General features: G+C 37.5%; 1 non-coding gene across 1 annotated transcript; it reads right to left on the reverse strand.

Moving 5' to 3' along the window:
• Nucleotides 1-11,418: 11,418 nt before the first annotated feature.
• Nucleotides 11,419-11,490, reverse strand: TRNAQ-UUG (transfer RNA glutamine (anticodon UUG)). The gene has a single exon. It is a non-coding gene; the product is annotated as a tRNA-Gln (tRNA).
• Between the last annotated feature and the right edge of the window lie 5,201 nt (nucleotides 11,491-16,691).

Raw genomic sequence — 16,691 nt, forward strand, 5'->3', positions numbered from 1 at the left:
AGCAACCCCAGAGCAACGTATCAACTCTGTGGTACTACGCTGACAGTGGTAGAGAATAAAAAGCACCTGGGGGTAATTGTGCAGACAGATATAAAGTTTTCTGAGTAGTGCAGACGAGCTGCAAGAGTAGGTCATGGTGTCTTGTCAATGATATACAGGAATTTTTCTAGCAGGGATAAGGAGGTGATTATTTCCTTGTATAAGGCAATAGTCAGGCCACACCTTGAGTACTGTATACAGGTCTGGAGGTCTCATTTGAAGAAGGATGTAGAGCTGCTGGAACGAGTACAGAGAAGGGCAACAATATTAGTGAATGGAACGAAAGGTTGCTCTTACGAAGAAAGGCTTAAGTTTTGCAAATTACAGTGTCTGGAGACTAGGCACCGGCGAGGTGATCTGATAGAGGTGTATAAAGCCTTGGATGGTTTGAGCATGCTCAATGCTGATGGGATTCTTCCTCTTGCTCAGAATAATCACCTGAGAGGGCATAAATTGAAATTGAGGAAAGACAGATGTAGGATAGATATGCGGAAATTTGCCTTTAGCCAGCGGGTAGTTGGTTGGTGGAACAGACTTCCATCCCTTGTTGTGGAAGTTGATAGCCTAAATAAATTTAAGGCTTAGCTGGACAGGTATTTAGAACGAACGGAGGGGTGAAATGGGAGTGGGTTTTTTTGGCTGATGCTGCATACGCTTGCTTTCTTGCATCATACGCCTCTACTAATGCTAATGCTAATATGATATGCTATTCAGATAAACTTGACCATCCGCCCCACTCCATATAAAGATTCAATAATGCATCTAGGTATTGTGTACTTGGAGTCAGGCTTTTAGAAGGCACTGCCCTCTTCCATTGTATACATTCAGTGATCACTAAAATGTGACCACCCCATCCGTAATGGACTATGTCGCATAGTTCGCAGTATTAAAAACCGATCAGCTTCGTACGCTAGAACAGCGGTAATTTGCATCTGGTCGTGCAAGTCAAAGTGATAGAGGAGCAGTTATTGGACGAAGTAAAGATATCACAAAGTTTCAAAAGGGCATGATGGTGGGAGTTTGTGCATCGGGTGCTTCCATATCGGGAACGCCAAGACTTGTCGAGTGTTCACTGTCCATTATGGTTAAGATGTAAAAAAAATGGTGTCCAACGGGTCAAGCCACCTCCTGCCGACAGAATTGTAAAAAATTACTCAAAGTGGGCATTTGTGGTGAGAAAAGGGTGCAGCGCAAGAACAATAATCCAAATGACGATGCGCCGCGCACGCAGACGTATGGGGTTCCACAGCAGCCGACCCAAGAGATACCTATTCTCATCGCTGATCATCGTCGACGGCGAATGCTGCAGTATGAACAACACGCTGGTTGGACACTGGAGTTCTGGAAACGAGCGTGCTACTCGGATGAGTACAAATACCTGGTGCAACACGCTGACAGACGCCTTCGTATGTGGCGCAAGCAATACGAATCCGTGAACCCATCGTGAATGGTGCCCATTATCCAGGCAGGTGGCGGTGGTTGCTTAATATGGGGCGTGTTTTGCTGGCAAGAACTAGGACTCCTGGTGCGTATGGACCAACGTTTCACTGGTGAGGTCTACTGGCAGCTCTTAGGAGACTATGTGCACTCTGCATGTTGCATTTTTTCCCGGACAGAAATGGGATCTTCCAAGATGATAATGCGCAGTGTCATCGGGCCCTCACTGTGCGCGAGTCGTTCGAGGACACAGTTAAGATATCAGTCATCTCGACTGGCCTGCAAATTCGTCACGCAAAAATTCACAAGCAACCGTTATATATTGCGACACTGTGCAAAGCCGTTCAGGTAGTTTGTTTGTTGTTTGTTATTTGGTTTTTAGGAGCATTAGCAACTAAGGCCATATTGCTCCGGGATATGCGGTGATCATTCCCTGACCTTTCCGCATCCTCCGTATTTGGTGGTGACGGGCTCGAACCCCGGTCTAATCAAGAAGCGTGTGCTACGCACTGCTGCTCCTTCCCACCTGGCTACGGAGTCGCCGCGTTCAGGTAGCATGGCTGCAGATCCCTACGGACGTTTTCATAAATCTAGTGGAGTCAATGCCGAGGCGAATAGCGGCTGTTATCCGTGCGAACGGTGGCCCAACACAGTATTAGGTAGATGGTTGTAATTGGGTGATTACAGAGTGTACGTGCAGAAGGATAATTAATGGATATCCCTGGATCCTTTTCCCCAGAATGTGAAACGACAATTCATGTATTCTGGAAGAAGGAAACAGTTTCATTATTCTAAGTTAATAGCTCACCAAACTCCATGTAACCCTGCACGCTTTGTAGTAAACTTATTTCAATCTTGTTCTAACGACACGGTTGGCTTCATTACTAATCATCACTGAAGATCATTTACATTTAAAATTTTACGTTTAAGTAAATATAGTCACAAAATACTCCCTTCATAAAACATTTAATGGAATTTAACTTCTTTGGTACGTTCGTCAATTTTATATTAAAAAATTATTTTTTATTTATTTATTTAATCTTCAGCTGTTATTGGATTATTTCAGAAGCCTTGCTCTTCTAGATAAAAAAAAAAAAAATCAAGATCTGCTAAGTCTTTTGATGTTAATGGCCAATGTCATTTTTTTTTTTTTTAATATTTAAAATCAATTCCAACCTTTTTTTTGCATTATCCAGTCGGCCCAGAATTTTCCATAAACTAATAGCAGGAATTTTGAGAAATTATTTACCCATTAAGACTGAGCTTAAAGAACCTTCTGGTAGTTGAAATAAAATCTTAAATATAACTTCTTCAGAACTTATTTCCATGAATGATTTAACTATGATTCAGAGCATTTATCTTATCCAGTTTGGTATTCAGTTTGCACAAAATTCGCTAACTCTGCAACAGACATTGAAATATTTGCAGCTGGGGACAAATGTTAACCGTACTGTTAAACACTACGGAATTTTACTGAAATTTTGGAAATTCTCTTAGAGTTTCTAAAGTGTTCAGTGTGCTGTTTCTAGAAAACCCATGCCGTACAACTCATATCCGTAAACGCTCTTACGGATACTCCTGCAAACATTTGGGACCTCAAAGTTTCCCAAGGACGTGTCCACAATAAGTTTATGGTCTCCGGGATTGTAATGGTTCTCTTCCCCCCGTTCATTTTTTTTTTTTTTTGAAGAGAGGAGTAATGTATGTTTTTTTAAGAGCACAATCGATCTCAGCATGATTGCTAGATAAGTTTGTACTATAGTCATAAAGTATTTGTACCAATCAGTAAGTCATTCAGTGAAGGTGAATGGGAGACTGACTGATCCTTACCTTTGGCAATTCCCTTCTAGTCTATACCTCTCCTCTCGTAATTTGAATTTATGGCCCCTAATTGTAAAATGATTTATAACAATAAAAATTTCATCCTCCTTCATTTTACTTTCACCTCTCAGAGCCTTATGCACCTCAATAAAACCTCCTCTAAGATGTCTGTTTTACAAGCTCTGGATCCTGCTTATTCCAAATCAAATGCGGTCTTACAATTTCCTTATATAGTGGGATTCTGTCCTCAATATCTGTGCAAGTGAATGTTAGATAAATCATGAATAGGACACCACGGGCTCTCCTTGTTCCCTGTCTACACTGCACGAAGAACCTCGTATCCAAAAGTATCATAACTCTCAAATCTCTTTCTTCCTCTACCGCTTTTAGTTCAACCCCACCAAGTGTGCAAGTTATTTTGAGGTTGCTATTGCCCAACTGTAAGACATTTTATTTATTATGCCATTGTAATTTCAGTCTTAATGTGTGTGTGTTTTTGCAGTACGTAAAAACCAAATTGGAAATGCGTCTTTTATATTGTTTTTGTGTTGCAGTGGGATATAGCCACCAATTTACAAGTTCATCATAGTTTCAATCTAATTTGATCTAAAATAATAAATCCATGAAATTTCACCAAGAATTACTACCAAAGTTGTCTCAATTAATTCTTTGAGAATCTCTGCGCGGTGTATTTGGGGAAAATCATCCCTTATTGTGTCTTATTGCGCGTGTGAGAATTTTACAGTACTGTACTACGATAACTTTTGGTTCAAGTCTAATATTATTGAAAAAATCTGAAAGTCTGCATCGAGAGTTATAATTTCTTCTTGTGTAACTTCATAAGATCTCCTACAAGTATACAGAATAATAAAGTGAGCGCCTTGAGTTGTTTTTCCAGCAATTTTAAGATCTCTTCGGTTAGCGGGGGAGGGGGAGGAGATAAGTAATTCATTATGACCACTACCGGCATGTTATTGTAGCTAATTTCCCTCAACATTAATTTTTTAGTCAATAACATCAATAACAGTAAAAAATAAGCGCCACTCCCTCCACCTTAATTTATTACCTCTTTACCCGTCCTAATAACATCAAAGTTACCTGGGACTACCTTGCCGTCCATGATTTCAGCAGTTAACCTGTTTCTTTATTAACGCATGTGTTAAATAATACATACGAGGGGGTATCAAAAAGTTCGTACCCTGGCCTAGATAGAACATCAGTAGGAAGATGCAGTTTTTAATATAAGTTGTCTACATATTCAATAACTAACATGTGAAATTTCATTCCCGTAGATGATCGTACACCAAAGGTGAAACCCGGAATCTGAGGAAGGATGCTATGGTTGATCAAGTTGCTGCAAATGCAGGAACTTGATCAACCATAGCGTCCTTCTTGATTTGCAGGGCCAGAAAGCTCAGGAAATTGACGAAGAAATGAAAGCGGTGTATGGGCAGAATTGTTCATCCTCTGACACTGTAAAAAAGTGGAAACGGGAGTTCCACTGCGGTCGTACAAGTGTCTTTGACGAGCCAAGAGAAGGAAGGCCATCAACATCCACAGACAATGAGATGGTTGCGGTGAGTGACAAAGTGTTACGATTCATTTCATCGCAAATGCCCTGGGCATTAGTTACGGGTCTTCGCACAGCATTTTATATGACCATCTGCATATGTCTAAGGTCTCCGCAAGATGGGTTCCAAGATTTCTGATGCCTTTGCAGAAGCAATCTCGAATGCAATGTTCTCGCCAACTGTTGGATTTGTGTAATGCGGATATTGAGAACTTTTTGGATCGGTTGATGACAAATGACGAATGCTGGGTGTACCAGTATGATCCGGAGACTAAAGACATGTCAAAGCAGTGGAGGGAAATCGTCTCAGGAAGTCATCAATGAAGTGGAATCGTGGTTTCAAGCAAAAAGTGCGGTTCTATGATCAAGGCATTAAACAACTGATCCATAGATGGGAGAAATGTGTTACTATATATGGAGACTACAGAGAAAAGGATTGAAGTTCCTGTGAAGTTTCACCTTTCTAGGGCTATTACTTCTATATAAGGGTACGAACCTTTTGATACCCCCTCGTATTGGTAATTTCTAGTTTGAACTCATTTAACCAAACTACAATACTTTTGCAGCTTTTTAATAAAAATTGAGATGGTGACACCGTTTCTTAATTGAACAGTGCCCTTCTTCCTCTGGGAAGAAGGGCACTGTTTCATCACTCATTTAATTGCTGTAATCGTTTTTATCTATTCTGATCGAACAATCTGCCGTTCGAGCTCACCGTTCGCTGTGTGAGAAGGATATTCGAATACTTTTGTTAGAATAGTGTATGTTAGTAACGATTAACTCTAAAATATCATTCTGATAATATCGTTATAGTTGTAAGGTCAAAAATGTTTCAAAGAGTATAGAAATAGAAAATATCTTAAAAGGCCATGGGACACCATCACTGACGTGTGAAATTGTAAATATGGTGCTGTTTCTTGTATCTCTCGATCTTACGAACTCCTCTGACCGTGTGGTTGTCCCGGAGTATAAACAGAAACTTATTATTTATTTATATGGTTAAGAAATATTCAAATATTTTCTTCATTGATAAAAAAAAAGCTGATCAGCAGTTAGCCCAGAATTCATTTCTCACTTGTATGCTGACCGATGAGCACAGCTTTCTATCACAATTTAGTAGGAAGTCTTCCAGTACTCATTAAAGCAACCACTAGCCAAAGTTGAGCCGACGTACTCTTAATTTCTTTGAATAAATACATGTTTTGCTCATTACTTTTGGTAGGATAATGTTCATTTGTTCTTTGAGAATTATAGATGATAACGGCAGTGGTGTTATAAGACCTAATAAGAAGCGGAAAATTGTATGAACAGATTTCAAATTTAAGTTCATTTTAAAGCCATTGCAAAGCCGGTTAACCGAAAATTATTTACATTTTTTTATTTTACATAAACAAATGGACAACAGATCCTTTGTTGAATTATAGATTTTCTGATTTGTATGATGTGTTTATATTTATATAAATTTGCGCTTTAATAAATGCTGGTCTTGTATAATTTCAAAGTGTGCTCTTTTGAAATTATAGAAAAATGTATACGATGTAAAATCCAGAGGAGGGACGGTACCACATTCAACTTTTTTTCTTTTTTTATTTGCTTCCGACGCCCATTTAGTGATTGCATATTTAAAGATTGAAATGAGCTCTCTAAACATATATCGACTTCACCTTCGGAATTATTCAAATCAAATACAGAAAAGAAGACTTTTGTCTAGTATTTGCATAACAAGTTCCTCCTCCTGATTATACAAATTAATTCCAAACTGTCCTGCAAAACTTCAGGAGCGTGTGCTCCAGAAGATTGATAAAAAAAAAAAAAAAAAACTTCTTTTGAGCACGGGTTCAAAAGCGCCTTGCAAAGTTTCTTGAAATTTTGTTGTAATAAGAATTACTTAATTTAATTAAGTACTTATTTATTTAATTATTACATTTCTTTAAATATCTGAAAATAAGTTTAAGAACTAAAAAGCTTTTGGTAATTTTAAAACTGATTTGTATCATTGGTGCTTTTTTGACCCATTTTGTATCAAACTGTCCAACTCTGTGCTCCATTTCTGTGTCGCCTTTTTACACTTTCTGATTCTTTTTCATTTCTGCTTGGAAATTTGCTTATATTCAGCCAGTTCCTAAAAAGGGAGACAAATTCCTCTCTTCCAATTACCTCTTCTCTTTCCAAAGTAATGGAGAAATTCATGAACTGCCAAACTGTCTGATAACCTTCCGTGTGATCAATGATTGCCAATGTCAATTCTGTCAGTGTCGATCCACTGGCAGTACCTTGGCTTATGTTATCTTTGGAAAAAATCGATGAAAACGTTTTGTGAAATTAAAGCAGTTTCTCTTTATAAAGTTAAGGTTAAACATTTTCAAGGCTCTTTGATCATGCTTCTTTGCAATTGAATATCCAGTCTTCTCTCTGACCGCTCAATGCTGGTGATGATAGATGGCGCTCGGTCTTCTAACTTAACTAAAGCTGGTGTTCTCCAAGGTCCTATTCTTTCTTCCTCTCTTTTCCTCTGGTATGTTAATGACCTTCTTCCACCGAATAGATGTCTTATCCATAGATTGCCTATGATAACACACTGCAATCCATCTTCTAGTTAATTTCCACCATTCCTTTAAGTTAACTTCAACCTTCTAAAACTCGCTCTTGTCTTATTTCAACGAAATAGTCTGCTGTTCCTATGCTCATCTTCATTGAAACTCAAATGTCTAGATAAGATCCCATATTCTCTCTACTGGGGATCATCCTGACTTCTAATCGTCTCTTGGCATAAGCATATCAAAAATATTGCGTACTAAGGTTTTGCTTTTTATTTTGCTCTCGGCGTTACTTCTCTTCTAAACAACTACTCGCTCTCCCAAATCCCCTCTATATTGTTTCCACACCTTAACTCTGTTCAAAGGAGGGCAGTGAGATTGATCGATGTCCCGCCTCTTTAAGAAATCTGTACACTCTGTGTCTCACAGACGTCCAATTTGTGCTGCATGCCATTTCTACAGATACTTCCATGGGCGCTGTTCTTCCAAACTGACACCATTGATTCCCCGCTGCCTTCCAAAATCAGTCAAACACGTGCCTCAGCCAGTCGACATCCAATTACTGCCCAATTCCAAACTAACTGAACAAACGTTTCCTCTTTCTCATTTTCCAAAACTACATTTTAATCTCTATTTTCCAAAACTACAATCTACAGAGATTCAAGTCTAATATCAATAAGTATCCTCTGTCTTCTTAACCTCAACCAATGCACAGTATTAAGTATTATAAGTTCTAATACCTTTTGTGTTTCCAGTTTTGATAAAATAAAAAAAATAAAAAGAGACTAAAATTTGATTTCTTGGCGATGAACAAAGTGATATAGTTGCACTTAAAACAGAACAACAATTCTTTAATAATTTATTTCTTTTTATATATACAGGGTGATTCACTACCAGTGCGACAAACTTGCAGGAGGTGTAGGCGGCACAAAGACGAATCGGAATCACATAGCATTGCAGGGTCCGAAATGCCTTCGTCATGCGGTAGAGGACGTTGAACGGGAGGTCGCCTGAACAGCGATCCCGCTGGAAGTCAGCATTTGCGAACCGGTTCCCGAGGCAGTAGGATGGACGAGTATTCAAACGTTTAACTGGCCGACTTGCACCTCGCGTATGGAGCTGCGGACTGTAACGGGCGCGCCGCTCTGCGCTTGTACCAGGAACGTTTCCCGCACAGGCGTGCTCCACATCATACGATTTTTGCACGTGTGCACAGAAGGTTACGTGAGACTTGTTGTTTCACGAGAGGTACCATGAATCGAGAGCGAACGACGAGGACGCCAGACAATGAGGAGAATGTCCTACGTCTTGCAGAAGGCAATCCGAGTACGAGTACTCGAGCGATAGGCCAACGATTGGGTATTTCCCAATCCACTGTATGGAGGATACTGTCAACAAACCAAATGAGTTCATACCATCTGCAACGCGTCCAATCATTGGAGCCTGCGGATTATCCACTCCGGAGGACTTTTGCTACTTGGTTTCTTCAACAGAAACGGTTCGCAAATGCTGACTTCCAGCGGGATCGCTGTTCACGCGACCTCCCGTTTAACGTCCTCTACCGCATGACGAAGGCATTTCGGATCCTGCATGCTATGTGATTCCGATTCGTCTTTGAGCCCCCTACACCTCCTGCAAGTTTGTCGCACTGGTAGTGAATCACCCTGTATACAAAAAAATTACAATAATTGAGCAAAATGTCTACCTTTATGACTCCTAAAGATGGCGCAACTACTGTGGAGGGCAGGTAAAGTTTCCTCATCTCTCCCGATCTAAATACATTACAGTTATTTATATCTCAATCCATTTACGTGTTGTTGTTGATTTTCATTTGTTGGTGCAAGGGCTACTAAGGCCATAATGCACATTTACGTGTGCGGACACCTAAAACTTTGGTACAAGACGAGGTTTAGCGTATTCAGCGGGATTTTGTTTGAATTATTTGTTAGTTTATGTGTGGCATTTAAAGCACTTCTCATGAATTATATGTAAAAAATAAGAAATAAATTATAATGAAATAAATGATTGTTTGAGTGCTTCTTCGACTAGCAGACTTTCAAAATACTTTAACTCAGCAAGGTGTTCGTAAGAACTAGCTCCCGAAGTCTGACAGAAGAGTTCTACAACACAAAAATTTAGAATATTCTTGAAAATGGCTAGAGTTGATGGTGGCCAATAGTATATTTTTGCATAAAGTGATTATTTTGCATAAAGCATGAGACTACGCGCATTTTTGCATAAAATACTGAGAAGAGTTAAATATTATTCCGCAGATATGTCCTCGTATTCTGAGACATCCCCACAATAATGTTTAAAGTTTTGCGAACAGTACGAAAGTAAAATTGTCAATTTTAATTAGTTTTTAAGAAAATTGATGGATTGAAATATTATAAATTTTGAACATTGGAAAAAAAAAAAACTTTCCATAAACTTTGAATATTTATTGCAATTTTTAGCTCAATTATTTATGTAATAAATCGAATGTGTTGAAGCTCTCTGAAATGGACTAGAAGAAGTTTTATGTCTTTTGAGTTCAGAAAGAAACAGCTAAACCCTGAACTGATCACAATCTCCAGCATCAAAAGTCATTGCTGGAGAAGAATGGTTATGCCCTCTTTCTCCAACCCAAAGAGTATTTATAAATAAATATTATTTTTCAACCCTCAGAACTCTTCAAAAAAGCATATTCAAAATTATTAGAAATTAATGCATCGAGGTATGCTGTGCACAGAGAAATATATCAATTTGGATTTCTTCCTTTGTGGTCTAAACAAAAAGCCTATGCAAGCATTATGCGAAGAAAGAGAATATTAGCCTTGGCGAAGAAATGAAATGACGATACCTTGCAGTATCAAGTTATTTTTAGTGATGACCGTTCCCGCTGGGGTACCTATAGGAGAAAGAGCTCGTGGTGGAGAAAGGAGGTTGTGGAATTTCCCATCTGTGTTAAAATATTCGGATAGCGTGTGGACGTTTTTCGCTTATATGACTTTCAAGAGGACTAAAACCATTCATATTGTTGAAGAGCCGCGAATTCCGGGGTTAATACCAGGCTCTTTTGAACTAAGAACTGATTTTGTTCTGAAGAGATGAAAGTTTAAACTGGGGACTCCCCTGCCAGGTTTCCGGACGGCCCTGATCTTTAACAACCATACAAAGCAGTCATAGCGTTGTTCTTTCCTTTCATTTTCAAAATTACTTGGCACCTGTCCACACGGTAAAAGAAATCAGTAAGGGGTGGCTTCAGAGAAATTAAATAAGGTGTTTTAGAGTTGATGCCCAATCCCCACTATCTAAATCCTGAAAATTTATGAAGGATCCTAAAATGCAGCCTTATTAGCCCCACTCAGCACAAAAAAAAAAAAAAAACAGACTGAAATTATAAATTATAATTGGGACTGAAATTATAATTTGGTTCATTTAACAAAAAGAACGTGTAATGAAGTTATTAACGGCGTTGGATATCCTACCAATATATGAGCATCTGTTCAAAAATAAATAAAATTTATTGCATATTCCAAATTTATGAAACATTTTTTTAACAGTATTTTAAATTTCTGGGGCAAAATTTCGTTCGTCAATTTTGTTAAAAATTAATTAAATTTAAGAAATGTTCTGTATTTCCATATTATTTTCAAAACTCGTATGAAGCATATTTTGCATAATAATATTTAAATCCTTCCCGCATTTAATGCAAAAATACACCATTAAACCATGAACTTCAAACATTTTCAGGAATATTTTAAATTTATGGGGAGTTGTACACTCGCAAGAGTTCTGAATCGCTCAGTATGTGAGGGATTTGTGTTCTATAATAATTAAAGTAACACAATTTATTGCTACTTAAAAAAGATTCTTAAGAAGACAGCACTCTTTATTTTTTTAAGTATAACGTTGTGTGCTTTGTTTAAATATTGGTTTTGTTTATTTGATTAGCTAACAGCTTTAAATCAGGAGGCAATCGCAGCAAGAAAGGAGGGAAGAAAGAAAAAAAAAAAAAAAAAAAACCCGACAAGGTTCCACCGAGATTTGAACTCGGATCACTGGATTCAAAGTCCAGAGTGCTAACCATTACACCATGGAACCCTAGTTGAATTCTATCCGTTCTAAAGACTTTTTTTCATGGTTCTAACATCTTGCTGTCCTACTGAGTATACGGAGAGAGGGAAGGAAGGAACCCACTTGTTTACTTCGCCCGTAATCTCATACCAAAAGTACGAGATTACGGTCAGAGGTGTCTCGTACGTTATTCAACGATAGCAAATTCTTGTTTCTATGACTACCAGTAGACAGGTTTGTGAAAAATTCTCGTGCATAGTGATAAAACGACTCAAACGCAGAACAGAGCAGAACCCCTGCTCCCCACTACAGCTAGCCTGTCTATTCGAGCCCACTGGTTCCTGAAAGGCAAAATTATTTTTGTGTTTGTATGATACGAAACCAGAGTTTTGGCCCAAGTAGACTATCGTGTGAAAACAAGGAAATAAGTTTTTGCCATCTCGAAGGGAAGCATTCCTTCTACTTGAGAAAGTAAGCACGTGTCAAACTTTGCAAACACCTCGAGCAGACATTATTGCTAATTGTCATGCCCTACGGTGAATGACTGGTGATCTCGCCTTATTGCATCTCACTCGAAAAGTCATCAAACCGCACAAATTGAAAATACTGTATATCATTTATTTAAAGAATAAAACAACCTCACATTAATGTTTTGTGCACAATAACTGTTGATTATTTTTTTAGTAAATATGCTTTGAGACTAGCTGATACTGATTTGCTTACTCAATTTTCCGAAAATATGATAAGTAGCTTTTCTTTATAATGATCCTTTCAAAACGTATTTGTACATATTTTTTACGGTGTTCCCTGTGCTAGTTAGTCTCATGTTAGTGTTTTTCAACTAGTGGTCATAGAGAATGTGAGTGGACTTCTTTTTTCTCCGGATATGCGCTCGAAATTTCGAATTCAGTAACAGCTTCTGCGAGCATCTCCCATGTTTACCATTTAGTGTCAAATGAGGGCCTTGTTCGAGTCCGAGCCCGTCGTTAGTTCGTGATACAACCATTTTGAGTAGCTCCATAACCAAAACTCGTCAAGTGAGGTTAACTGGTGGCCATTCACTTAATTCCGTCATGGTTCAATAACAGTATCGTTCGTTTTTGCTTTTATCGTATTCTGGTAGCATAAAATAGAACTACACCTTTATGAAAATTCTGACTGTGGAAACCTCAGACAGATATCTTACAAAGTTATTTTGTATTTACACTAAAGTGGCTATGAGGAGTCATTGTAATATACCTGTAAACTATATGCACGTGGTTGGATTGTCTAATTGCTAAACAAAAAATTTGATTTTCGGGAGAAAAATGCGACCAATTGTTCCAGACCGACTAACTCGGCCACGATGTAAAAAATCCACAAATATTCTTCCCGTCCTGATGAATTGGAGCTAGCCTTTTCCACAAAGAAAAGTTATAATCAGTTACCAAGAAATTCTATGTACAGTATATTTATTAATGTTTACTGTTTTGTCATTAAATACAAAAATTCACTTTGTTTTTCCTACTCGTATATTTCGACAACCTGTAAATTCCTTAATTGTAAATTGCCGATTAAAGATGAACTACTGAACTATTTAAATATGCAAACTAGCATTATACATTATAGCCAAATAGCTTAGAGATAATTACCCCATTAATTAACAGTCTTGGGAAAAATGTATGCAGACAACATTTGACACGGTGTTAAATTTCCATTCAAACTGATTCATTTTCAATCCATTTCTCTGATACTGATATTAATGTAGCTCAAAAAATCCAGTTACACCAACTTAGGAGAGTGTAGCAAAACGTATGTTTATTTTCTGTATAACGCTATCATGATAAAGATAATCTTAGATTATACAGGTTGTCAACTTCATATGAGGGTAAGCCCAAAAGTGTATTCACGGAATTATTTGTACACTTACTTTGCCCACTTGGTCTCCAACCGTTGCTGTAAATTTACGAGCCTTAGTAAAAACTTATGAACCCAGATACATACCAACTCTCCTCCCGCAAATTATCTTTTGCTTCTACTAGGAAATTTTCTGTCAGTCTGAACCTTCGACCATGTGGGCTCAAGAAATTCTGGCGGAATTTTCTGAGGTACCATAAAATCGAATTCTCCCTTTTCCTCTCCCACAGTTAGACCTTACCCTTGAGAAGTCCGAAGAAATAAGTCACAGGAAGCAAGGTCTGGACTACACGAAGGATGAGGAAGAAACATGATCATATTTAGAGGTAGTCGCATGTGCTGGTGTTAAGCTTCTTCAAACGTCTATATACTATCTGCGTTAATATGGTTGACCCTTTAGGCAGGAAGTCCAGATGAATCACTCCATGATTATATCTAATAAATGTACCAGTTTTTTGGACGTGGTGAATAACAATGTCGGTATTCTTTAGATTGCTAGTTGGTCTTAGGCTTCTGATGGAGCCAAAATTTCGACTCTGGTTATTATCTTTGAAAGTAAGTTGTTTCCAGCTGTCCAAACTTTGCTTTATGTATGGCATTAAACACGTGCAATACCTACCTAAAAAACCACAACTGTTTCCAATTTCGAATTCCATAAATGACGCGAAGAACTTCTATGGGTGGCTTTTCCACACCATGGCTGAGTTAGTTGGTCTCAGGCGAGGGTGGCAAGGTTTATTTCTCTAAGAATCCCGGTTTTTCGTCCAGGAAATCAACCAGGGTATACATGCAGTTTGCAAACAGAATACACGTTGGCGCATATGATTTCTTTTCTCGGATAACTTAATATTAAATGTTTTTTTTTTTTTTTTTTTTTTTTTTTTGTAACCAAGTTCATTGATGATTTCCTCGACAGCATGATGGCCAATTCAAACAGCGTCACTCAATTTGGCTTGTTGACCCGCCAATTATTCTGTATCAGTTCGTCGATCTCTTATTTGTCTACCATTTGTGTCTGTAAACCCAGTTTTGGGCTAAGACTAAACTCTGCTAAAAACTGCAATTGAGTCACGAAACTACAGGAAACAACACAATCACGAGTTGGTAAACAGTTTCAGGATATGCTCCAAGCCAATCCCAATCGGCAATCATCAAAATCAAGATGAAAACCCTGTATTAGATTCCTGTAGATCAAGCCATGGCTAGAACTGTAATGGCTCATAATTAAAAGTTATTTGTTCAAATGTACAAAATTGTTAACTTGCTGATTTTGACATAATTGGACTATTTATTGATTTTAAATAGATATTTAGAATTTTACTATAATGGAAATTATACTGTACATAATGTGTTGACTGGTATACTGAACAGATTTTAATGATATATTAAATAGATTTTAATAATAACAATTTAATCATCAGGTAATTATCGGAGTGTAAATTGTGTCTGTGTAGTGAAGTAGAAACTGGAATACATCTCGTGCTCCATTGCAACAGTTACGTTGATCTCAAGGTCCAACTTCAGAAAGACATACTTGCCCAATGAAAACTAATATGGCAGCCTTGCTCACGACTGTATTTACTTTAAATATTTAAGTATTTTTATACGCAAGGCATTTAAGAGCAAGATGAAAACTGATTCCTCTTCTCCTCGACTACATGGATGCAAAATCTGTCTCTTGGATATCGCAACATGGTATTCATATTCATGGAGGCCAAGTGGCTTGTTATTCACCGGTTCTGAGAGTTTCGAACTGACTTTGATGTCGTTGCTTCCTTTGAGTTCTGTTATCAATTGAATAATGCACAATTGAAAGTTGTACTTTACACAGTGTCGGCTCGAAGTAAAATGGCGCCCCTATCACTGCTGCTGTTATAGCAGAAAGGGAATAGGATAAATACAACATAAGAACATAACATAGTTATACTTTTTTTTCCTATATATTATAAGAATTCAAATTAAAAAGACTAAAAATATTTTTCTCCAATTTAGATCGGCTACTTTCTTAACCGCCGCTTGATATATCCATATTTTTCTATTAAGAAAATAGCTAAACAGCTCAGTCGTTCTCATGGCATTGTGGATTGAAGGTAAGTTTTAATAATGTAGATATATTCAAATTCTGACTAAGAGTTCATTCAATTATTTTAAATTAAAAATACCTAATTTATAACCCATTAAACAAGCAGGTTATACGTGGACGTAACCCTCACAACTCGATTGAAGACTATATTTATTATTTACAGATTATTTCGCTTTTGGAAGAGTTCAGGCGTTTGTGAAGGTCCATATAAAATCTTTTTTCATTTTACCCAAGTTCAAATTTTGTCCACAAATAGTCTTTTTTTTTTTTTTAATCGGATTGTAATTTATTTTGTATTTTTCGCAATGGCGATATAATGATAACGGATGACTGTTTTTTATTATTTTTTTTTTACCAAGGACACACGTAGTCAAAATGAATTTCAATTCCTCGACAATTCAAATAAAAGAGTCTTCTTGGGAGAATTATTAGTAGGTTGATGAAAACAACAGTACGATAAGAGGATGAAAAAAAAAAAAGAGCAAAAAAATGCAAAGTTAATCTCTTTGGAAGGAAGAGATGCAAAGCCTCCAGCTAAAGAACGCACGTTGGCTTTTTATGTGACTCTTCCATCGGGTGGTCGATACAAAATACCCTTTTTGCCTTTTTAAAGATCTATTTAATTGGTAGTTTTACAGAGGTTTTTTTTTTTACCATGGTCAGAATACAATTGTTTTTTTTTCTGGAAACAAATAACTTTTAGAGAATTGCAGTATTCGTACGCAATGTATGCAGAAAGTCCACTACACAGGATTCGTATGAATGGGCTTATATAAAATCGTATATTGCGGCTTAATACGATTGCTTTGTATCGATGGAAAAGAGAAAAGGTAAAAATGTAAAAAAAAAAAAAGGAAGTTTAAAGGACTAAACCTAGAAAAAGTCTAAATGGTTGTTTTGGAAACAAAAAGCTACAAGCGATCGCAAGCAAAGCAGGATCTTTGTTTGATTTATAATTATACGAAATTTAATTCAAAATTAGCGTACGAGATAGGGCTGCTATTCGTATAAGACAATATTTAGTATAATCATACAAAGATTAGGCGTATCGAAGGGCGAAGTTTATTTATCCAACTTGGAATTGTGTTAGAGTTAAATTAGTTCTGCGACGTCAGGGCTGGAACGGCGATCTTTATATGGCTTCTTGGGATGCGATGCAGCACGCGCTGATTTCGTTGAAATCAAACAAAACCAGACACGAAATCAGTTGTAGGAAACGGCTTTTAGAATCTGTATAGACTCAGCAGGA

This window comes from Mastigoproctus giganteus, chromosome 6 (assembly GCF_048544385.1).
Source record: "Mastigoproctus giganteus isolate SK-2022 chromosome 6, ASM4854438v1, whole genome shotgun sequence".
Lineage (NCBI taxonomy): Eukaryota > Metazoa > Arthropoda > Arachnida > Uropygi > Thelyphonidae > Mastigoproctus > Mastigoproctus giganteus.